Source organism: Palaemon carinicauda, chromosome 25 (genome assembly GCF_036898095.1).
Source record: "Palaemon carinicauda isolate YSFRI2023 chromosome 25, ASM3689809v2, whole genome shotgun sequence".
Lineage (NCBI taxonomy): Eukaryota > Metazoa > Arthropoda > Malacostraca > Decapoda > Palaemonidae > Palaemon > Palaemon carinicauda.
This window is the reverse complement of record NC_090749.1, coordinates 1,915,914-1,942,334: the sequence shown is the minus strand read 5'-3', so window position 1 is coordinate 1,942,334 and position 26,421 is coordinate 1,915,914.

Genomic DNA, 26,421 nt, shown 5'->3' with positions numbered 1-26,421 from the left:
AGCTACATATCCTGTAGCTTTAATTAAAAAAAAAAAAAGTAAATATTAATCCTACGTCTTTTGGAAGGAATTAGTGAACTGAGCAGAAACAGGTATTATATCCCAGATGTAGAATGACTGAATAAATGCTATGCAACGGATATTACTTCAAGTTTCCTTTCCCTAAGGTAACAGCCAATACTTCAGGATTACTAGAAATTTTCTATTTATTGTACATTTACATGACTATTTTCTTACCAACTCATTGCTGATCTGTTTCATGAATATTTATATTTGCACAATAAAAGAAATGCTATTGCATCAAACTTTCGGTTTGAATTGTCTTAATTAAAACAGTTTCCACGAAAAACTGAAAAAAAACTATTTATCACAAAGTGTTTCGTTTAATAGATCTCAATATTCATGGGATGAAATTACTTTCTCTCTCTTCTATCAGGAAGAAAAGTCCTTTCTCAGAAAGGTTACATTCTCTCTCTCTCTCTCTCTCTCTCTCTCTCTCTCTCTCTCTCTCTCTCTCTCTCTCTCTCTCTCTCTCTCTCTCTCTCTCATAATTTTTCTTGGCACATGATATGTAAAACGGCTTTTCTTCCAAATGGAAACAAAAGTTATTCACTGAAGACTTATCCCAGTGTCATGTTGACAAATATTGAGAATTTTTCAAGTTTCTAAAAGTTTTCGTTATTGATCTGATGAGAAATTGGCTGAAGTTAGTTGAGTTTTACGAAGCAAAGTTTGAAAGACGAGTTTTGGAAAAAGAAGAAGAGCCTGGTTCCTTCACCTGAGAAGACCTACGGATGATAGAGATGAGAGGGACTGGTGTTACATTACTTATTTGTGAAATACCAAACCTTTAAGTCTTCCATCTTTTGTTGTTTACATCTTTGCAGGAAAGGTTAATGTGGAATCAGATGGACCATTTGCTCTCGGTGTTGGTCTCCCTCCCAAGGTCTGATCTTTGTTAATGGGGAGGGAGGGGGAGGCAGGGAGGGGATGGGAGGGGAGGAGAGGGGAAGAGGAGGGGAGGGAAGGGATGGAAGAGGGTAAGGAAAGGGAGGAGGGGAGGGGAGGGGAGTTGGATGGGATCAGAGGGGAGAAGAAGGTGGGGAGGGAAGGGGAGGAGGAGGAGGAGGAGGAGGATAGAGGGGAGGGGAAATGTGTCTGCATACCACACCCTCATGAGTGTGAAGAAGATAAAAAAGAACAGTTAAGGTAAATAAAAGTTCCATTTAAACTATTGGAGAAAAATTTGTTATTGAAGCCGATGGATAAAAATAACCTCAGAAGATATTTCTTTAGTCATAGAGGGAAGGACAATGCAAATGTGTTGGTGCTAAGCGTGCAGCTTCATTCTTTGTGCAAACACGATGGATGCATCAATCAAATGGAATACTTTTTGAAACCCCCCTTTGCAACATGAAGGGAATTTCTAAAAGAAACATAAACTTTTTCCATTGAATTTCCTTATTGCTTCCCATTGGATGTTTATTGCATCCATAAATATCCATTGATGTTAATCAAAGTTTGACGTCAGATGTCACTGAGATGTTCCCTCCCCTCAAAAGAAGACATCGCTGAGTGACATCCACTTGTAAACTATTCGGGACCCTTCGATTTATTATTTGACTTCCAAAAGGTAATCTCAATCAATCATTTCAAAGTTTAGTTAATCTCTCTCTCTCTCTCTCTCTCTCTCTCTCTCTCTCTCTCTCTCTCTCTCCTGGCCGGACGAACATCCAGAGACGATGAAGCAAAATCGAAGAAGAGGAATCAATCTGACGATATGAATAAAAGAGGAAGACAAAATTTACAAGATTTGTCATCAATCACGTATCGAATCAGTTTGGGAATTTGATGATATTATCCAGTGACTTATTTCTGTGTTTGTGTAACGCCACCCTTACCTTGAGATGCATCAGATTGTCTGTGAGACATGTAAAGCACTTGCCTTATTTAGTTAGAGAGACGCGAGAAATAATCCATAAAGATAACCGCGTAATGTAATTTGATAATATCTCCTCACTTACTTAGAAATAAGAATTCTCGGCATATCACTTTGTTCAATATTTTACCCGGAAAAAGATTCCTCTCCAAAATAAAGATGAAGATCTGACATTAATTTCATCATGAAAAAAAGATCTTCGTCTGTTTATCGTCAACACTTAGATTAGCGAAGTTAACCTTCAGGTTTCATTCAATTCCAGAGAAAATGAAGGGAGCTTTGCAGTTTTGCCATTCTGTATTTTGCATTATATTGCTGTTGGGTTTAGAGAGAGAGAGAGAGAGAGAGAGAGAGAGAGAGAGAGAGAGAGAGAGAGAGAGAGAGAGAGAGAGAGATGTTCTTACCGTGTTTCCTTGGGGAGGAAGAAGGTTAGTATTTTTCACTCTGATAAACTTGATATACAACTTTTTGTTCTTTCTATATATAAGGGGAAAATAGCTATAGTTTCGCAGGAAACACTGAATAATATAATACGAAATCGTAAATGTTAAATATTCCTTCGATTCTATGAAATGTTGTAGAGTTCTGGTGTAAAGTCAAAGGAATTTGGAAGTTCAGAATAACTGCATACATTATTAAACAGCTGTCAAATTCTGTTCCTTGTATATCTAAATAAACATTCCATTCATATTTAAAGAAGAGGTATTGTTTGTGAAAGAGTTTCTTTTCATTTTATTTTGTCAGGAAGAATCTTAACCTTAGGAAATCTAACATTTTGAAATTTGTATTAATTTTGATTTTAATTTCCACGAAATCTATATTTCTTCAACAGTTTTAATCCGGAAAATTTCAGAGGGTAATCTAATCTATCAAGAGTTCCTAATGTTAGTATTCCTTAGATCATAATTAAACTCTTTATTTTACCTTCGTCTTTATATAGAAAAATTCAATATTCAAGACTTTTACGACTGTAATTATAAGATAGAATTAACATCAGATTTTTTGACAAATTAGTAATTAAGTTTCTTTCCTGAACATCGATTACTATTTTCCTTGACTCGATGAAAAATCTTCGAAATTGGATTGTTTTCAATACTTATCTGTTTAATTGATGCAAAGGATAATCAATGAAAGATTGGGTAAGTTATTACCATACAACTCACCTTTTAATTTACGATAATTTCTCCCAAAAAGATATATTCAATTGATACTTATTTATTAATTAAAAAAAAAAAACCTTTTTTTATAAATCTATAAAAGTTATAAATGAACATGAAAAATACTGTACAGCCAAAAAGAATTTTTTTCATAGGTGTAGCGGTGCATCTCTCTCTCTCTCTCTCTCTCTCTCTCTCTCTCTCTCTCTCTCTCTCTCTCTCTCTCTCTCTCTCTCTCTCTCTGAAAAAGAGGAAATAAGCAAAGATTGGCAAAAGCTTATTTATATCAAGATGGGTTTTACACTTTCCTCTAACCTTTCTGTGTCAGAATAAAATCATTTGCGGGAATTTGAAGGCAGAACTTTTGGATTAGTTTCTAATGACGATCAAATTCCCATCCAAACTTCCCAAGAGAATTTTTAAAGACAAGCTTTAGACACAACAAGAATCTGACTCTGGAAGACAAAGTCGGACATTCATGAAAGGGATCTGATCTATCTCCAATTAAATAAATGATGTGAGTGGAATGATGATTAAACTTTCAATTTTATGGAAGGGAAATCTCTCTCTCTCTCTCTCTCTCTCTCTCTCTCTCTCTCTCTCTCTCTCTCTCTCTCTCTCTCTCTCTCTTTGGTATTACTTGATCAATATAATCCTATGATTCCCTTTAGTCCTCCATTAGTGTAGGTGATGCGGCAGAAAATCATCCTTCAAAAACCCAAGATTTTCTGATCTTTTGAAGACAATAGAATTTATATAGCTTTAAGATGTGACTGCTGTCATTGCTATATGTTGGAATTAAGAGAATAATAAAAGGATGTGTTGCAATCGGATATCTATTAGTGGCATTTGGGACCTTATTGATTATCCCATAAGCGAACATCATGTATTATGTAATCAGGATACCATTAAATACCAATCTCTCTCTCTCTCTCTCTCTCTCTCTCTCTCTCTCTCTCTCTCTCTCTCTCTCTCTCTCTCTCTCTCTCTAATGGGTAAGATATGGTTCTGACAAAAGATTTTTTTAAATAATATACAGTAGTGTAAGGTATATGCCAGGGAAAAGAGTGACTTGAGTCAGAGAGATCTTTCAAGATGGTTTATATAATTAGATTGATATTAAGATCTTTCAGAATTCAAAGGAAATCGGTGTTATGGGAATAGAGGCATTGTCCAGTTACTCTAGAGATAATCCTATCATACCAATACGCCTAATTTTGATGATTTTCCTAATAGCATAACAAAGGCTTAGTTAAGGAAGGAACCGATGTTGTCTACAACACCATTTAACCAAACCTGACAACGTCTAAATTACTACCACCCATTGCTACTCTCCTTGAATCCATTTATATCAGCAATGCTTTCTTCCATCCACTTAATCTTCACACCCTATCGGAAAGTAATATTCCTTCCCAGATGAACCTTTGAGGATATCAATGGCTCAACAACTCACCCATTGGACAATTTCCTCCTTCGATTGGCCATTTGAGAAGTTGTTATCTAACAGAAGGAAAAGTGATAAGTTAGTAAAACGTTTTCCTCAAGATCTGCTGCATCTCTTGAACAGTATTGGTTTCGTAGAACATTTACTAAGTTGAAATTAAATGTTGTTTGCTGTTTTGGCGAAATTTCACCGGTATATACAAAATAGCCCGATGTAATGGGCTGAATCACAATGTCTGAGGGACAAACTTCACAAAACCATCGGGGGAGTAAATAGAATATGGCTATGTTTTAACAAGTTTTATTATAAAAATAATAATCTAATACGAGAAACATGGAAAATTAACCCTTACTTGACATACAAGAACATGTGTGACCGAAAAAAAACTATGTCCACTTCGGACTCAAGATATTAGCAATATTAATTGAACATTTATAAAGTTATCTCGATAAACCCCTTATCGAGACCCTTAGACGTGCTTTACACAATAACACTGATCCCCTGGCACAAGGATCGACAAAATATTAACAGATACAAACTTTAGAATAACTCTATCAAGACCTACACGGAAACCGACCTGGGTACACTAGGGGTGGGGAGAGAGAACAATTAGATAGGACTTACTGTGATTGGGGACGTCGGATCAAAGAGACAGAGCAAGCCTTGCAACCTCCGACGTCACTTTTTTGGCGCAATTTTTCCTGAACCTAAATTTCTAGATTGGATTTTTTTATCATGTTACAATAGAATGACGTTATTTTTCTTAATCTTAAATTACAAGTAATTGATTTCTTTAGTCTCAGCGCCTCCCCTACCAGGCGGTTTCTCTTTTTGGTTCTAAACATTCTCGTCTTGAACGACATTCATTCGCCCGCGAGTCCTCTCCTTTCCCTCCAATTTGACGTAGTCGTAGGCGGAGTCAAATGGCGGGAACTTCGATTGATCAGGTCGAAATTCCCGACATCCTCCACGCCCCAAAATAAGGAGCGATGAAACGTCGGTCAATTGGATGGAGCTAGACTCGGGGTGGGGGGAGTGACTCACTCAGACTCTGTTAGGCTCGCTGCGTAGCGCTCCGCAACGACTCGAACAGAGTACGCACAATATACAACACAGCAATGTTACCCCGGGGCAATAAACACAATCAATAATAAACATATAGTCATACGACAGTTCAAAGTAGGCAATGGGCCTAGCAATTCTAATGCACTCGTGTATAATACACTTAAGGAACAGCAGAAATCAGTGATAATGTACACACATATTATACAAAATTCAAATGGCAAAGCAAGTAGGCAATGGGCCTAAAACAAACAGAAAATGGCAATGGAAATGCATACATTACAGTTCAAATGCAAAGGCAATTAGGCAATGGGCCTAAAACAAACAGAAAATGGCAATGGAAATACATACAATTCAAATGCAAAGGCAATTAGGCAATGGGCATAAAATAATCAGAAAATGGCAGAAATGCATACATAACAATTTAAGTGCAAAGGCAATTAGGCAATGGGCCTAAGACAATTCAGAAAATGGCAGAAATGCATACATAACAATTCAAGTGCAAAGGCAATTAGGCAATAGGCCTAAGACAATCAGAAAATGGCAGAAATGCATACATAACAATTCGAGTGCAAAAGCAATTAGGCAATGGGCCTAAGACAATCAGAAAATGGCAGAAATGCATACATGACAATTCAAATTCAGTCTGTCTCAACTCACAATAATCGAGACTTCTATAGCGCTGCTACATGCAGGCTGTTACTTAATGGAGTACAAGAGGGAGGGGTTGGTTCTGTGCAACGCTCGGTCTGTACGCACGAGAGACCAACCCGTCCCCGTTCTCCACCCCTACGCACTTCCAACTTCCGCAGATTCATGCACACCTCACAAACTCCACCCTCCCTACCTTCCAGATAGGACACGCCCCTTTTCCACTGATTGTTTACAGCTACGTTTATATGTCGTCACCTTTCAGCAGACAGTCCATTAGTTCTCGCTGTTTCGCGGCAGCCCTTCTCAATGGGCGTGCAGAACGTCTTTGTGCGTTCGTCTGCTCTGATTCAGTTTCATTTTCATTTTCACTTCTTTCACTAACTGCATAGTTCTCACCTTTCTCGTCGATGTCGTCCGTTCCTGTGGCTGGTTGTTGAGTTGTCGTAGCTGTTGCCATACCCTGGTCGTCCCCAGACGTCTCCGCTATCCCTGGCATTCCGGCTGTCGAACTGTACGCCCCCTCATCTCCGTCATCGCCGTCTTCTCCTCCATCGTCATCCTCAGAGGGGGCTATTTCTAGGGGAACCAGGTGGCTGACAGCTCGCAGCAATTCAACACCCTCAAACAACACTTTAGCCGAACGTACGACTCCGTCATCGTCAGGATACGTCTCCACGACACGTCCCAGAGGCCATGTCGCTCTTTTCTTATTCTCCTGCTTAACTAGCACGATGTCTCCGGGGTGCAGCTTGGAGGGTTCCCCGGGCCGACAGTCGTGCCGGGCTCTCAAGGCACTCAAGTATTCCCTTCTCCAGCGTTCCCTAAATGTTCTTAGTGAATCTGTCAATCTTATGTAACGATCACGTAGCTTCCGAGAGGTGAAGGTTGCGTTGAGATGGTCGTCCGGTAAGATTGGTGCCATGAGGTGGACTTGGTGTCCTCTTATCAAATGGGAGGGGGTGAGGACTTTATCCTCGCGCTCGTCACCGCTGTACATAAGCGGTCGATTATTCACCACGGCTTCTGCTTCTTTCACGAGGGTTAGCACGTGGGCGTCCGGCAGGTACTTCTTTCCGAGGGCTATCTGGAGGGTCCGTTTCGTTACTCCTATCAAACGCTCGAAGAACCCACCTTTCCAAGGTGCACGGGGCGTCTGAAACCGCCACTTTATGCCAGTTTTCCTCAGGAACTGCTGGACTTCATCCTCTTCATAAAGTCCCTGCAGGAGGTGGCTGGCAGCCTTGAAGGTTTGATGGTTATCGGACATGATGAGCTGTGGGGCACCATGGGTGGCACTAAACCGTCTAAGTGCCAACACGAATTCTTCTGCTTCCAAAGAGGGACAGAAGTCAAGGTACACGGCTCTGCTAGCCATGCAGGTTATGATAAGTATATATCCTGGCCGTGTCTCAGTATGAATTGCTGCTGTGTGCTCCACTCCGACCGCTGTGAAGGGTTTTGTGAGGGTGATCCTTTCCTTTGGCAGGGGGGGTGGTGGTGGCTGTCTCGTTAGAGGCTGGAAGGCTAGCTTGCATTCAGGGCATTGCCGCACGGTTCGCTTCGCAATGGAACGTAGACCTGCCACCCAACAATTCTGTCGAAAGATACCTATTAGAGTATTCACCCCACAATGCAAATGTAACTGATGTAAATAATTTAAATACATCCTAACTAAATGCCCTTTGGCTGGCAAGAGAATTAACTGCAGATGAGATTATCTACTAAAACTGAATTCAATTGTCTGACAAAATTAGCAACTTCACGAGGGGGTCTGACTCCGCCCTCTAAGTAGGCATAAACAGTAGGCAAATAATGTTTTTGCTCTAATTGTACAACAATACTGAACGGATGCCGTTCTATCTTAGCAAACTTTAAAACTAGTCTGGCTACTCTCAACAAGAATTGGAACCCTACTTCCCTTTTCAGGATGTCCCAAATCTCGCCTGAGGGGGTATGACACATCTCCTCCCTCAACTCCTGCACCGCCGCTACTACGTGAGTTTGATGTAGTGGATCTTCCTCCTTGTAAGGAACAGGCTTTCCCGTGGTCCTGAGGAATTCTGGACCGTTCCTCCACAGGGAGTTAGCTTACAATTGTCGAGCCGTTGCACCTCGGGATAGGATATCGGCAGGGTTCTGATGACTAGGGACATGGTTCAGACTGAAACTACAAACCTGCTGAATAAAAATAATTTCCGCCACTCTGTTAGAAACAAACACATTTTTATTAGACTTGGCATCGGGAGATGCTACCCATGCCAACGTTACCTTACTGTCGGTCCACATTACTATTTCCCGTGGCTCGATCAGTTCCTTGAGCGTCCTTGCTAGTCTGCTGCCTAACAACAAGGCCAGTAGCTCTAGCTTAGGGATCGTCAGCTTGCTCATCCCTTTCGGAGTGATCCTGGTTTTACTAGTAACCAGACTTACCCGATTGCATTCGTCCCTAGTATATGACACTGCTCCATATGCCTTACTGCTGGCATCGGTGAACACATGAAGTTGTAAGCCCCTTCTTCCTATCGATCTTTGAAAGGTGATGTCGCTCACCGCTTTCAAATCATTCAACAATTCACTTGCCTCTTTAGCCCTTTCTTCTCCTAACACATCATCCCAACCTACATTATCCTCCCATAGTTGTTGAAGGAAAAGCTTTCCCCTTACAAATAATGGGCTTATCAAACCTATCGGATCATAAATGGAGACTAATAGGGAAAGTACCCTACGCTTCGTAGGCACCCATCCCTCCCCCAACTCACAGATCCCTTTACTTTCTTTCACACACAATCTGTCCACGTCCTGGGCCCATCGCAGCCCGAGCACGTTCACACTCACAGGCTCACTCCACTGTTTCTCGCTATCGAAGGCCAAGTGATTGCTGGCCCACCCTTCTAAGGGCATACCCGCCCCTTTTAAGATGTTATGAACAGACTCATGCTCTCGCCTCATATGTTTTAAATCTTCAAACGTGGCTAGATAGTTATCGACATAAAAGGATTTTACTAAATCTGGGCGCCCTTCCTCTTTAAAATGACAATTTAATATCTGTTGTAGCAAAAATGGACTAGCTGTGATGCCGAACACCACGACTCTAAAGGCGAAGGTAAGCGCTCGACCAGCTGCCTCGCGCCACAGAAATCGTGTGTATTTGGCATCCCGAGGATCTAACAAAACATGATGGAATGCTTTACTTATGTCGGCTAACATGGCATATCGGTTCAACCTAAACCTTATAATTAAACTATATGCTACCTCTACCAAATTGGGCCCAGGTAAGAGACATTCATTCAATGACTTGCAACCCTTTGACTTTGCCAAGGCATTGAACACGATTCTAAGGGGGGTGGTACGGCTGTCTTTCTTAACACCAAAGTGTGGCATGTGATTTTTCACCTCTGATATAAAACCTGCTTCGATATATTTATCTATTACTCCCTGATATTGTTCAAAATATTTCCTATCCTTTCTGAATTTGGTCTGCAACGACTCTAACTGCGCCACAGCGTTACGATAATTTGTTTCTGGCCTAGCATCCGACCCGAATGGTAGGCTAACCTGATATCCCTCAGGTTTTCTTACAACGCTTTGCGATACCTTTCGCACGGCCTCGGCCTCGCGAACAGTGTATTGCTCAGATGGGGCGATGCCAACACGGTCTAATCGCCACCACTCATCTACATCATACAAATATGGCTCGTCCGTGATTTTGCACACTCTCAACGTTCTTACTTGTTCGACCTTTTCCCCTTGGAACAGCCACTGTGGCACCTTCCCGTACGGGGACATACCATTATGCGTTAAGAAGAGATTTATCCCATCTACTTTTTCTACACTTATGATAAAATAGCTAAAATAATCAGCCCCAACTAAAATGTGAACGTTCTTCATGGTATCTGATTGGTTTGCTGGATTGGCTAACGTGACTCCCTTGGTCAACAGATGCTGTCTGACCTTTATATAACCCACGTTATGTATCGGAACGTCCACGTGTTCGTGTGCCACCAACTTCATGCGCACGATTCTTTTCCCCATTTCAACCCTGCAACTTACTACATCGTATTGTCCGCTTATTTCCTTGGAACCAAACGGAGCTATATTCAAGGATACTCTTCCTACCACCGGTAGGCCTAATTGACGGGCAATTTTTGCAGAGATGAAGCTCCTCTGGCTTCCCGAGTCGAGAAATAGGCGGACTCGCTTACTACCTTGCCTTAGTTGGATACCTGCCATGGCTGTTGGCAAGATAGTGCATGGGAGGTCCACATCAGACCTCTGCGCGATCTTTGCGCTCGTGCATGGTTTAGATTCTACTTTAACTTTGGATGGACGGGGGGCAGTTTGGTTCTGCGCAGGCGTCGCATTTACTACGGGGCGGGACGTTGTTGATTGACTATTACTACTATGACTAGGGATTGATTGCGGTCTACCCGCATCGCAAATTGCAGTGTGGTGCTTAGCATTACAGTTTCTACAGGAATTTGAAACGGGACATTTATCGCTACGATGGCCTGATTTCGTGCAATTAAAACAAAGACCCCTTTTTAGCAAAATGCGACGTCTAGCAGCTACGTCAGTCACTTGGCGACATCTGTTAGGCGGATGCCGTTCGCTACAAAATGGGCAGGAATTATGGTAGATGGGATGGGTTTTCGGTCTTACACTACTATCTGGTCTTTGGTCACTCTCAAGACTGTCGCCTCTCTGCAACGCATCGTCTTCTAGCATTCTCACAATAAAATCTATTGCCTCAAAAAACTCGTCCAACGTGTAGTCGCATTTCCTCAAATGCTCTACCACTTTGCGGTATAGCTTTCCCTCTGAAAGTTTTTGATTAATGAGGCTCATGACCATGCCCTGGCCTAAGTCATTGGTACTCAGTCTTTTAATTTGTTCAATAATGATGGTCAACTCAAAACGGAACCTTTTGAGTTCTACTGGGTTTAGTGACGGCAAAAAGATGTTGGCTAATTTACGGTGCAGAATCACGAGTGTCTGGTGCACGTTGCCATACTGCTTATCTAATAGGTCTAATGCTACACTATAGTTCGCGGCGGTTACACTTAGAGATTTGATGATCCTAAGCGGCTCTTTGCCCAACGTCCCCAATAAATACGTGAATTTAGACACTTCGTCTAAATCAGCTCTTCGATCCACGTGGATCGTGAATAGTTCACGGTACGATGCGTACTCTTGCACTTCCCCTTCAAACGTGGGGAGAGGCAGCGGCTTCAACCTGGGGAGGGCAACATTCCCCGTTGAAGGGCCTTTCACTTTATCTATTCTATTATACAATAGAGTGGAAGCACGTGTCGCTTCACCTAACATATGCCTAATTCGGGCTTCGATATTAGATTCTAATTTAACGCGCTGGCTTTTGTATAGCTCTTTAAGCTGTCGGACCTCTGCCTGCAACTCCGTTACCAAATTCTGGTAAACGGACTCGGAGTAGGTCTCTATCAGCGCCCTTTGCGTTTCGCTTAGTAAATCCTCCAGTAGGCCCATCGACGCCTCGATATGAACGATTGTGGACACAGCCATCTTAATTAACTTTACTTTACGTTTGGGGGGGGGGGGGTTTGGCTAGGCAAGGAAACAAAAGTAACCTTACGTTAGGAAGGGACTCAAAGAAACTGACCCACGTGGGCGATCGCACATCGGGACGTAGACGAACCTTTAATTGTTACTTCTCTCCCACCCTCAAAAGCTCATATTCTAATTAGTCCCGTCCGGCTCTGGGAAGCACTTGTGATCCGGTTCGAAGGACCAAATGTGGCGAAATTTCACCGGTTTATACAAATTAGCCCGATGTACTGGGCTGAATCACAAGGTCTTATGGACAAACTTCACAAAACCCTCGGGGAAGTAAATAGAATATGGTTATAATTTAACAAGTTTTATTATAAAAATAATAATCTAATACGAAAGAAACATGAAAAATTAACCTTTACTTGACATACAAGAACATGTGTGACCGAAAAAAAACTATGTCCACTTCGGACTCAAGATATCAACAAAATTAATTGAACATTTATAAAGTTATCTCGATAAACCCCTTATCGAGACCCTTAGACGTGCTTTACACAATAACACTGATCCCCTGGCACAAGGATCGACAAAATATTAACAGATACAAACTTTACAATAACTCTATCAAGACCTACACGGAAACCGACCTGGGTACACTAGGGGTGGGGAGAGAGAACAATTAGATAGGACTTACTGTGATTGGGGACGTCGGATCAAAGAGACAGAGCAAGCCTTGCAACCTCCGACGTCACTTTTTTGGCGCAATTTTTCCTGAACCTAAATTTCTAGATTGGATTTTTTTATCATGTTACAATAGAATGACATTATTTTTCTTAATCTTAAATTACAAGTAATTGATTTCTTTAGTCTCAGCGCCTCCCCTACCAGGCGGTTTCTCTTTTTGGTTCTAAACATTCTCGTCTTGAACGACATTCATTCGCCCGCGAGTCCTCTCCTTTCCCTCCAATTTGACGTAGTCGTAGGCGGAGTCAAATGGCGGGAACTTCGATTGATCAGGTCGAAATTCCCGACATCCTCCACGCCCCAAAATAAGGAGCGATGAAACGTCGGTCAATTGGATGGAGCTAGACTCGGGGTGGGGGGAGTGACTCACTCAGACTCTGTTAGGCTCGCTGCGTAGCGCTCCGCAACGACTCGAACAGAGTACGCACAATATACAACACAGCAATGTTACCCCGGGGCAATAAACACAATCAATAATAAACATATAGTCATACAACAGTTCAAATTAGGCAATGGGCCTAGCAATTCTAATGCACTCGTGTATAATACACTTAAGGAACAGCAGAAATCAGTGATAATGTACACACATATTATACAAAATTCAAATGGCAAAGCAAGTAGGCAATGGGCCTAAAACAAACAGAAAATGGCAATGGAAATGCATACATTACAGTTCAAATGCAAAGGCAATTAGGCAATGGGCCTAAAACAAACAGAAAATGGCAATGGAAATACATACAATTCAAATGCAAAGGCAATTAGGCAATGGGCATAAAATAATCAGAAAATGGCAGAAATGCATACATAACAATTTAAGTGCAAAGGCAATTAGGCAATGGGCCTAAGACAATTCAGAAAATGGCAGAAATGCATACATAACAATTCAAGTGCAAAGGCAATTAGGCAATAGGCCTAAGACAATCAGAAAATGGCAGAAATGCATACATAACAATTCGAGTGCAAAAGCAATTAGGCAATGGGCCTAAGACAATCAGAAAATGGCAGAAATGCATACATGACAATTCAAATTCAGTCTGTCTCAACTCACAATAATCGAGACTTCTATAGCGCTGCTACATGCAGGCTGTTACTTAATGGAGTACAAGAGGGAGGGGTTGGTTCTGTGCAACGCTCGGTCTGTACGCACGAGAGACCAACCCGTCCCCGTTCTCCACCCCTACGCACTTCCAACTTCCGCAGATTCATGCACACCTCACAAACTCCACCCTCCCTACCTTCCAGATAGGACACGCCCCTTTTCCACTGATTGTTTACAGCTACGTTTATATGTCGTCACCTTTCAGCAGACAGTCCATTAGTTCTCGCTGTTTCGCGGCAGCCCTTCTCAATGGGCGTGCAGAACGTCTTTGTGCGTTCGTCTGCTCTGATTCAGTTTCATTTTCATTTTCACTTCTTTCACTAACTGCATAGTTCTCACCTTTCTCGTCGATGTCGTCCGTTCCTGTGGCTGGTTGTTGAGTTGTCGTAGCTGTTGCCATACCCTGGTCGTCCCCAGACGTCTCCGCTATCCCTGGCATTCCGGCTGTCGAACTGTACGCCCCCTCATCTCCGTCATCGCCGTCTTCTCCTCCATCGTCATCCTCAGAGGGGGCTATTTCTAGGAGAACCAGGTGGCTGACAGCTCGCAGCAATTCAACACCCTCAAACAACACTTTAGCCGAACGTACGACTCCGTCATCGTCAGGATACGTCTCCACGACACGTCCCAGAGGCCATGTCGCTCTTTTCTTATTCTCCTGCTTAACTAGCACGATGTCTCCGGGGTGCAGCTTGGAGGGTTCCCCGGGCCGACAGTCGTGCCGGGCTCTCAAGGCACTCAAGTATTCCCTTCTCCAGCGTTCCCTAAATGTTCTTAGTGAATCTGTCAATCTTATGTAACGATCACGTAGCTTCCGAGAGGTGAAGGTTGCGTTGAGATGGTCGTCCGGTAAGATTGGTGCCATGAGGTGGACTTGGTGTCCTCTTATCAAATGGGAGGGGGTGAGGACTTCATCCTCGCGCTCGTCACCGCTGTACATAAGCGGTCGATTATTCACCACGGCTTCTGCTTCTTTCACGAGGGTTAGCACGTGGGCGTCCGGCAGGTACTTCTTTCCGAGGGCTATCTGGAGGCTCCGTTTCGTTACTCCTATCAAACGCTCGAAGAACCCACCTTTCCAAGGTGCACGGGGCGTCTGAAACCGCCACTTTATGCCAGTTTTCCTCAGGAACTGCTGGACTTCATCCTCTTCATAAAGTCCCTGCAGGAGGTGGCTGGCAGCCTTGAAGGTTTGATGGTTATCGGACATGATGAGCTGTGGGGCACCATGGGTGGCACTAAACCGTCTAAGTGCCAACACGAATTCTTCTGCTTCCAAAGAGGGACAGAAGTCAAGGTACACGGCTCTGCTAGCCATGCAGGTTATGATAAGTATATATCCTGGCCGTGTCTCAGTATGAATTGCTGCTGTGTGCTCCACTCCGACCGCTGTGAAGGGTTTTGTGAGGGTGATCCTTTCCTTTGGCAGGGGGGGTGGTGGTGGCTGTCTCGTTAGAGGCTGGAAGGCTAGCTTGCATTCAGGGCATTGCCGCACGGTTCGCTTCGCAATGGAACGTAGACCCGCCACCCAACAATTCTGTCGAAAGATACCTATTAGAGTATTCACCCCACAATGCAAATGTAACTGATGTAAATAATTTAAATACATCCTAACTAAATGCCCTTTGGCTGGCAAGAGAATTAACTGAAGATGAGATTATCTACTAAAACTGAATTCAATTGTCTGACAAAATTAGCAACTTCACGAGTGGGTCTGACTCCGCCCTCTAAGTAGGCATAAACAGTAGGCAAATAATGTTTTTGCTCTAATTGTACAACAATACTGAACGGATGCCGTTCTATCTTAGCAAACTTTAAAACTAGTCTGGCTACTCTCAACAAGAATTGGAACCCTACTTCCCTTTTCAGGATGTCCCAAATCTCGCCTGAGGGGGTAGGACACATCTCCTCCCTCAACTCCTGCACCGCCGCTACTACGTGAGTTTGATGTAGTGGATCTTCCTCCTTGTAAGGAACAGGCTTTCCCGTGGTCCTGAGGAATTCTGGACCGTTCCTCCACAGGGAGTTAGCTTACAATTGTCGAGCCGTTGCACCTCGGGATAGGATATCGGCAGGGTTCTGATGACTAGGGACATGGTTCAGACTGAAACTACAAACCTGCTGAATAAAAATAATTTCCGCCACTCTGTTAGAAACAAACACATTTTTATTAGACTTGGCATCGGGAGATGCTACCCATGCCAACGTTACCTTACTGTCGGTCCACATTACTATTTCCCGTGGCTCGATCAGTTCCTTGAGCGTTCTTGCTAGTCTGCTGCCTAACAACAAGGCCAGTAGCTCTAGCTTAGGGATCGTCAGCTTGCTCATCCCTTTCGGAGTGATCCTGGTTTTACTAGTAACCAGACTTACCCGATTGCATTCGTCCCTAGTATATGACACTGCTCCATATGCCTTACTGCTGGCATCGGTGAACACATGAAGTTGTAAGCCCCTTCTTCCTATCGATCTTTGAAAGGTGATGTCGCTCACCGCTTTCAAATCATTCAACAATTCACTTGCCTCTTTAGCCCTTTCTTCTCCTAACACATCATCCCAACCTACATTATCCTCCCATAGTTGTTGAAGGAAAAGCTTTCCCCTTACAAATAATGGGCTTATCAAACCTATCGGATCATAAATGGAGACTAATAGGGAAAGTACCCTACGCTTCGTAGGCACCCATCCCTCCCCCAACTCACAGATCCCTTTACTTTCTTTCACACACAATCTGTCCACGTCCTGGGCCCATCGCAGCCCGAGCACGTTCACACTCACAGGCTCACTCCACTGTTTCTCGCTATCGAAGGCCAAGTGATTGCTGGCCCACCCTTCTAAGGGCATACCCGCCCCTTTTAAGATGTTATGAACAGACTCATGCTCTCGCCTCATATGTTTTAAATCTTCAAACGTGGCTAGATAGTTATCGACATAAAAGGATTTTACTAAATCTGGGCGCCCTTCCTCTTTAAAATGACAATTTAATATCTGTTGTAGCAAAAATGGACTAGCTGTGATGCCGAACACCACGACTCTAAAGGCGAAGGTAAGCGCTCGACCAGCTGCCTCGCGCCACAGAAATCGTGTGTATTTGGCATCACGAGGATCTAACAAAACATGATGGAATGCTTTACTTATGTCGGCTAACATGGCATATCGGTTCAACCTAAACCTTATAATTAAACTATATGCTACCTCTACCAAATTGGGCCCAGGTAAGAGACATTCATTCAATGACTTGCAACCCTTTGACTTTGCCAAGGCATTGAACACGATTCTAAGGGGGGTGGTACGGCTGTCTTTCTTAACACCAAAGTGTGGCATGTGATTTTTCACCTCTGATATAAAACCTGCTTCGATATATTTATCTATTACTCCCTGATATTGTTCAAAATATTTCCTATCCTTTCTGAATTTGGTCTGCAACGACTCTAACTGCGCCACAGCGTTACGATAATTTGTTTCTGGCCTAGCATCCGACCCGAATGGTAGGCTAACCTGATATCCCTCAGGTTTTCTTACAACGCTTTGCGATACCTTTCGCACGGCCTCGGCCTCGCGAACAGTGTATTGCTCAGATGGGGCGATGCCAACACGGTCTAATCGCCACCACTCATCTACATCATACAAATATGGCTCGTCCGTGATTTTGCACACTCTCAACGTTCTTACTTGTTCGACCTTTTCCCCTTGGAACAGCCACTGTGGCACCTTCCCGTACGGGGACATACCATTATGCGTTAAGAAGAGATTTATCCCATCTACTTTTTCTACACTTATGATAAAATAGCTAAAATAATCAGCCCCAACTAAAATGTGAACGTTCTTCATGGTATCTGATTGGTTTGCTGGATTGGCTAACGTGACTCCCTTGGTCAACAGATGCTGTCTGACCTTTATATAACCCACGTTATGTATCGGGACGTCCACGTGTTCGTGTGCCACCAACTTCATACGCACGATTCTTTTCCCCATTTCAACCCTGCAACTTACTACATCGTATTGTCCGCTTATTTCCTTGGAACCAAACGGAGCTATATTCAAGGATACTCTTCCTACCACCGGTAGGCCTAATTGACGGGCAATTTTTGCAGAGATGAAGCTCCTCTGGCTTCCCGAGTCGAGAAATAGGCGGACTCGCTTACTACCTTGCCTTAGTTGGATACCTGCCATGGCTGTTGGCAAGATAGTGCATGGGAGGTCCACATCAGACCTCTGCGCGATCTTTGCGCTCGTGCATGGTTTAGATTCTACTTTAACTTTGGATGGACGGGGGGCAGTTTGGTTCTGCGCAGGCGTCGCATTTACTACGGGGCGGGACGTTGTTGATTGACTATTACTACTATGACTAGGGATTGATTGCGGTCTACCCGCATCGCAAATTGCAGTGTGGTGCTTAGCATTACAGTTTCTACAGGAATTTGAAACGGGACATTTATCGCTACGATGGCCTGATTTCGTGCAATTAAAACAAAGACCCCTTTTTAGCAAAATGCGACGTCTAGCAGCTACGTCAGTCACTTGGCGACATCCGTTAGGCGGATGCCGTTCGCTACAAAATGGGCAGGAATTATGGTGGATGGGATGGGTTTTCGGTCTTACACTACTATCTGGTCTTTGGTCACTCTCAAGACTGTCGCCTCTCTGCAACGCATCGTCTTCTAGCATTCTCACAATAAAATCTATTGCCTCAAAAAACTCGTCCAACGTGTAGTCGCATTTCCTCAAATGCTCTACCACTTTGCGGTATAGCTTTCCCTCTGAAAGTTTTTGATTAATGAGGCTCATGACCATGCCCTGGCCTAAGTCATTGGTACTCAGTCTTTTAATTTGTTCAATAATGATGGTCAACTCAAAACGGAACCTTTTGAGTTCTACTGGGTTTAGTGACGGCACAAAGATGTTGGCTAATTTACGGTGCAGAATCACGAGTGTCTGGTGCACGTTGCCATACTGCTTATCTAATAGGTCTAATGCTACACTATAGTTCGCGGCGGTTACACTTAGAGATTTGATGATCCTAAGCGGCTCTTTGCCCAACGTCCCCAATAAATACGTGAATTTAGACACTTCGTCTAAATCAGCTCTTCGATCCACGTGGATCGTGAATAGTTCACGGTACGATGCGTACTCTTGCACTTCCCCTTCAAACGTGGGGAGAGGCAGCGGCTTCAACCTGGGGAGGGCAACATTCCCCGTTGAAGGGCCTTTCACTTTATCTATTCTATTATACAATAGAGTGGAAGCACGTGTCGCTTCACCTAACATATGCCTAATTCGGGCTTCGATATTAGATTCTAATTTAACGCGCTGGCTTTTGTATAGCTCTTTAAGCTGTCGGACCTCTGCCTGCAACTCCGTTACCAAATTCTGGTAAACGGACTCGGAGTAGGTCTCTATCAGCGCCCTTTGCGTTTCGCTTAGTAAATCCTCCAGTAGGCCCATCGACGCCTCGATATGAACGATTGTGGACACAGCCATCTTAATTAACTTTACTTTACGTTTGGGGGGGGGGGGGGTTTGGCAAGGCAAGGAAACAAAAGTAACTTTACGTTAGGAAGGGACTCAAAGAAACTGACCCACGTGGGCGATCGCACATCGGGACGTAGACGAACCTTTAATTGTTACTTCTCTCCCACCCTCAAAAGCTCATATTCTAATTAGTCCCGTCCGGCTCTGGGAAGCACTTGTGATCCGGTTCGAAGGACCAAATGTGGCGAAATTTCACCGGTTTATACAAATTAGCCCGATGTACTGGGCTGAATCACAAGGTCTTATGGACAAACTTCACAAAACCCTCGGGGAAGTAAATAGAATATGGTTATATTTTAACAAGTTTTATTATAAAAATAATAATCTAATACGAAAGAAACATGAAAAATTAACCTTTACTTGACATACAAGAACATGTGTGACCGAAAAAAAACTATGTCCACTTCGGACTCAAGATATCAACAAAATTAATTGAACATTTATAAAGTTATCTCGATAAACCCCTTATCGAGACCCTTAGACGTGCTTTACACAATAACACTGATCCCCTGGCACAAGGATCGACAAAATATTAACAGATACAAACTTTACAATAACTCTATCAAGACCTACACGGAAACCGACCTGGGTACACTAGGGGTGGGGAGAGAGAACAATTAGATAGGACTTACTGTGATTGGGGACGTCGGATCAAAGAGACAGAGCAAGCCTTGCAACCTCCGACGTCACTTTTTTGGCGCAATTTTTCCTGAACCTAAATTTCTAGATTGGATTTTTTTATCATGTTACAATAGAATGACGTTATTTTTCTTAATCTTAAATTACAAGTAATTGATTTCTTTAGTCTCAGCGCCTCCCCTACCAGGCGGTTTCTCTTTTTGGTTCTAAACATTCTCGTCTTGAACGACATTCATTCGCCCGCGAGTCCTCTCCTTTCCCTCCAATTTGACGTAGTCGTAGGCGGAGTCAAATGGCGGGAACTTCGATTGATCAGGTCGAAATTTCCGACAACTATACTTATTAATACTAAAACAATCACTTAACATAGGCCATCCACAATCAAATTAATAACACTTTAAACTAATAAAAAAACTTAACGCTAAATATATAATTAACAAAAAAAGCTTCCACAATCAGATAAACCCTAACAAAAACTTAAAACTAAAATAGACCACAACCAATATGTGTATATTATATTTTATTGGACACCAACACTGTCCTCCTCAACACAAAGCCAAACTGTCTTTTATGGCAAACTACCACTATCACCGTTTTGTGGTCACCTATTCCACTAGGTGGCAATTTGCCACAACTACTTTCCTGATTGGGGTCGTTGCTATTATCATTATCATCATCATCATCATCCTCATCATCTTCATCATCATCATCTTCATCATCATCATCATCATCAACAGCAATCTTAATTCAAAGGCCAGGTCATCATCGGTTCAGCAATGCAAAAAAAAAGGCAGTCCAAACAAAATCGTAATACAGGCCAGGTCATCAACAATAAATCCACTTTCTAACAAATTTAGTCTCTCCAAAGGAGGAATTACGGCCTGCAAAATAAGAAAGAAAAACACTTACGAACACTCCTAGCTAACTAGACTATCGCACTATAATCAAAGATAGATAATAAACTGTTCCTATCATTCACAATCACGACAAGCAAATATAAACAAAACTCTACTTACTCAGAAAATAAATAATCACTTCCACGCTGGTAAAATCAGTTAAATAAGGTAAATCTAGCATTCAAACACAAACGCCTCTAACAGCAGTCAAATAAAAAAAGCATTCGCTCCGAAACGTTTACTACTCTACTAACCTAGCTAAAAGTGAACAAACAAACAACCTCATTTATACCAACAGTCTTTCTCACAACAAACAATCGATACACTCTCTCTCTCTCTCTCTCTCTCTCTCTCTCTCTCTCTCTCTCTCTCTCTCTCTCTCTCTCTCTCTCTCAGGATTTGGCAAAAAACAAAAATAGAAATAAAACAAAAATAAATCCTCCACATTCCTCCCCCCTTACTTTGCCAAATCCTTCTACATTTTCACACAACCACTTACATTATTTTTTTCATTACCCAGTCGCAGTCGGGAACGGGACTCTGCTCCGAGTAACTGGGCCTTCATACACTCTCTCATTCACTTCTTCCTTATCACAATCATTCGTTACATTAACACTATTCCTATCAAAATCCTTATCATCTAATATATCATGTACAATCATATCTACCTCGTTCTCATCTGGCCCTAAAATTACACTCATTTCTGTAAACAGTTCATCCATTTCATCAAAAACATTCACAACTTTAGCAAAAGATTCATTCATGCTACTTATCATTCTCCTATCTCTCACTCTTGCGTTATTCATTCTTTCTTTTACATCATCTGACGAAAAGCCACACACACTATAAGTATCATTCATACTCGGCCACGTTTCATCTGTATTAATACATTTATCTTCCACACTCACTTGCACATTTACACCCTTGTCATACTTATTCGTATTCTTGCCTATACCTATAAATTTCCCTTGCACTTTCTCCACACTTAAAACTTTCAAACGCCTCTTTTTTCCTATATTCAACTATCACTAATTGTTTATTTTCCAGCCCTAACTTCTCGTGCATACTAGATTCATACTTGCTCATTTCCAGCCAATTATTCATCCCATTCTCACAAACATTGATCCTATTCCTTCCACACACACACAGGAGGACTCACCCAGCTGAACCCTCTTACACTCTAGTTTCCCGAGCATCCTGGCTGATTTGATCCCTTCTTCCTACATACTCTAGCTACATGCCCATCTACACCACATTCAGTACACTTACCCCGCGGCTCCTTGCACATTCTAGCATAATGACTATCCTTACCACAATTACCATAAATCACATTCATACGATTACTACGACATCCACTCGCTATGGGCCCAGTCATACCACACCGATAACATTTTACCCCTTTCTCTTTCTTGCACTCGCTAATTCTATGCCCTACCTCATCACATCCAAAACAAGCACCTAGAGCCCATCTACATTCATTCTTCTTATGACCTTCCTTTCCACACCTATAACACTTTTCATCACAGACACGACTATCTGACATACCTCGATGCGCACTCACACTCCTATCCCTATTGCGCCAATTACCCTGCCTAAATCCTTCATTTGTCCTTACAGGTATTCCCACATTACTCACACTAACACTCCTATCTACTACACTATCAGCTACCCTCATCGCTCCTCTCATAACAGCATCTCTAAAACTAACAAATTCTGGCACACTTTCTTCCATTCCAGTTCTTACGCTCACAGATTTACTTTCTTTCATGCACCTATCTAACTCATAATCCTCAACTATCTCTAAAATATCATCCCATGTCAGTCTTTCTTTCGTCCACCTCATTTTCTCCTTCCGTTTCAAATTAATAAATTCACTCACATTCTCAGGTATGGTCGCCAAAAACTTCCTCATTAACTCCTTATTTTCATTTATACCTTCATCCCCATACTTCTTCCCAGCTAACGTTTCCAAGCTACATACATACATCGATATCGCTTCTCCTACATTAATCCGTGCCTCATCAAAATCATTCTTACGCTTATACCTAACACTCCCTTTCATATTTTTCACCTGCTCAATTATTCTCTAGTTCACACTTTCATAATCAACATCCCCCACACTCATTATCACACCATACACCGTCAACAAATACCCAGTCAAATATTCTCCTAACTCCCTAGCCCAAACTTTCTTACTATCACCATACTTATCCTGACAATACCTCTCATACTCCTTGAAAAACTCATATACATCCCTACTACTATGCTCATTGAACCTTTCACACCGAGGTACCTCTCTCATAAACATAGTCTTACACACATCACGTTCATTCTCACTGCTATCATCACTGCTACCTTTCTTCTTGTTTCCTTCTTCTTCATTTGAATATAAAGAATCCAATTCAACGCTCAAATTCCTATCTTTAACCATTCCTTTCTTACCCTTTTTCTTACTTATCACTTTCACCCATTCATGATCATCTTCACTCTTATCCTGACCTTTCTTCTTTTCCCTCTTCATACTACTTTTACCTTTCTTCTCATTCTTCCTATCACATTTCTGTTCATCCTTATCATGCCTAATTCCTTTAATTTCAATCTCACTATCACTATTGCTATCACTATCTTTTCCTTTCCCATCATCACTTACCTTAGCCTTCTCTTCCACTATCAACCCATTACCCAAAGCTGAGGACACTCCTCCGACTGCACCTTCACCCATTAAAGTTTTCATCATCCCCATTACTTGCCCCATCATATCTTCCATTCGTTTCTCCATTCGTTCTTCATTCTCTCGCTTCCTCATCTCAACACCCTCTTCCACTCTCTCTACAGTTCCCTGAATTTCCCCCAGTTTCCTATGCATCTCCTCATTCTCACAGTTCAACCTCTCATTCTCTACTAGCAACCTCTCTTTCTCAACTATCAACTTCTGCTCCCGTTCTTTAACCAACCGCAATTCCTCCCTCAGTAACTTGTTCTGCTCTTCCATTTTTCAGTCTTATATCTAATTTCTTAATCTAATGCAGTCCTTTGTCCAAGAGTCCAGCTTCCTATCCCACCTCGACAGTCCCTGTTCGGGCGCCAAAATAATGTGGCGGGATGTTGCAAGGACAACCCCGACACCCTTGAATCCCTCTAACAGACAGATGTCTCAACAAAACAAACTTTCCCCTTACGTTATCTAAAACCAGACTCTTAGACAAAAGGACAAAATAAACAAAACATAACCTAAGTAATATATTTCTTACAAACTATAATAAATCAAACCAAAACCATCCACAATCAATATTAAATATACAGGAAGAAGAGCCTGGTATACCTTCATTGCAGCCAAAGTGAGAATTCTTGGGGTAAGCCAGTCAAGAGTGCAAAGTGCAACCAGGTCAACAGCCAATCACGGGCAAAGGGCAATCTTCAAAGGAGTGCAGGTACCACAACCTTGGCCATAGTTATTCCCCCATTTTTTTAGCTTAGACTAATTTTAACTTGCTTAGAATAACAGGCTTTTACATATTCGGACTGTGTGCGGTGGGATTGTGTGTATATATTTTCCTTGGATATTAATTTCTGGTTTGAGACTAGCACAGTCTCTAAGTCACATGGGCCACGTGTCCCCCAGCGGCAAGAGCCCGTGTCTTACATAAGGTAAGGCAATCTACACACTCACACGCCACGTGTCCGACCCCATTTAGATTATTGATTATTGCAGACCACGTTCTAACCCATCATTTTTATTATTTTGAATTGCTTTTAATTTGCATTCCTTTTATGATACCATTTTTGTGTTGTTAAGATGTCCGTTTTCTTTTAATGTAAATTTGTGAATAAATCAATATTAGGTTAATTAAACCTCCTTAGTATTTTTGCTCCCTCATTTATTTCAATGTGCAAAAGTATGAATATTTGATCAGCGGACAGAATACCCAATATTTGAAGAGTAAACCAAAGTATGTCTATAGACGGTAACAGCAAGGAACTTTGTATTAATATATTTGGTTCGAAGGTAAAGATCCTTATCTTTAAACTTTTAAACTACTTTACATCACTGCTCCCATTTTTTATTTTGTCTAATTGCATTAACGTAAAATACCTGTCCAGCATCTCGCTGGGGTAGCTGGGACGGAGTCGGAACAGAGCCTAAGAGTGAGAAGATTATAGACATGACAAAGCTAGAGTAGACCATAAATTACTTTTATTTTCACGTGTGGAGTTCTCCGGCCTCTGGACAGTAAAATTTCCCCCTTTTGTATTTAAGAGTGAAGGTTAGTAAACTGTGGCAGTAAAGATATTAGCAGGGCGTTTTTGCCCCGAGAGTAAAGTGCTCATTATCCTTCCCTGTTGATCTTTGTGTAACTGCCGTAAGGAGACTTTCCCGGACTAAGTTCCCACTCAAACATTTAGATAAAAATTCTCCACAGCTAGAGAATTATTGGATCCTTTGACAGGCCAGACAGTACTACATTGGATCCTCCACTCTAGTTACGGTTCACTTTCCCTTTGCCTACACTTACACCGAATAGTCTGGTCTATTCTTGACAGATCTCCTCTGTCCTCATGCACCTGACAACACTGAGATTACCAAACAATTCTTCACCCAAGGGGTTAACTACTGCAATGTAATTGTTCAGTGGCCACTTTCCTCTTGGTAAGAGTAGAAGAGACTCTTTAGCTATGGTAAGCAGCTCTTCAATGAGAAGGACACTCCAAAATTAAAACATTGGGTAGTGCCATAGCCTCTGTACCATGGTCTACCACTGACTTAGGTTGGAGTTCTCCTGCTTGAGGGTACACTCGGGCACACTATTCTATCTAATTTCTCTTCCTCTTGTTTTGTTAAAGTTATAGTTAATATAAGAAATATTTATTTTAACGTTGTTACTGTTCTTGGAATATGTTATCTTTCCTTGTTTCCTTTCCTCATTGGGCTATTTTCCCTGTTGGGCCCCTCGGGCTTATAGCATTCTACTGTTCCAACAAGGGTTGTAGCTTAGCTAGTAATAGGCTATATGTATATATATATACATATATATATACATATATATATATATATATATATATATATATATATATATATATATATATATATATGTATATATATATATATATATATATATATATATATATATATATATATATATATATATATATATATATATATATGTATATATATATATGTGTGTGTGTGTGTGTGTGTGTGTGTTGTATGTGTATGTGTATGAGTATGTATGTATCATCATCACCAGCCGTTGATAGTCCACTGCAGGACAAAGGCCTTAGACAAGCTCTCGTCCGTTTATGTTTTTCCTATGCCAGTATATACCAGCACACTTCCTTAGCTCTTCAATCTATCGCCTTCTCTTCCTTCTTCTGTTTCTTTTACTATCTTTAGGTACTCATTCTGTTATTCTTAATGCCCATCTGCTGTCTGTCATTCTCAATGTATGTCCCGCCCATGTCCATTTCTTTTTCTTACAAGTTGTTAGAATATCCATAAATATCTAATAATTGGATTCATTTGTAAGGAATACTGGTCTTGAATCTGTAACTGTGGGTTTCTTTACTTTTTGTCATTTATGTTTTTTTATGTTTTCTATTTCCTCGAAATTTCTATGCTTGACTTCTTTCATTTTATATGTCTATAGTGTGTGTGTGTGTGTGTGTGTGTGTGTGTGTGTGTGTGTGTGTCTCTCTCTCTCTCTCTCTCTCTCTCTCTCTCTCTCTCTCTC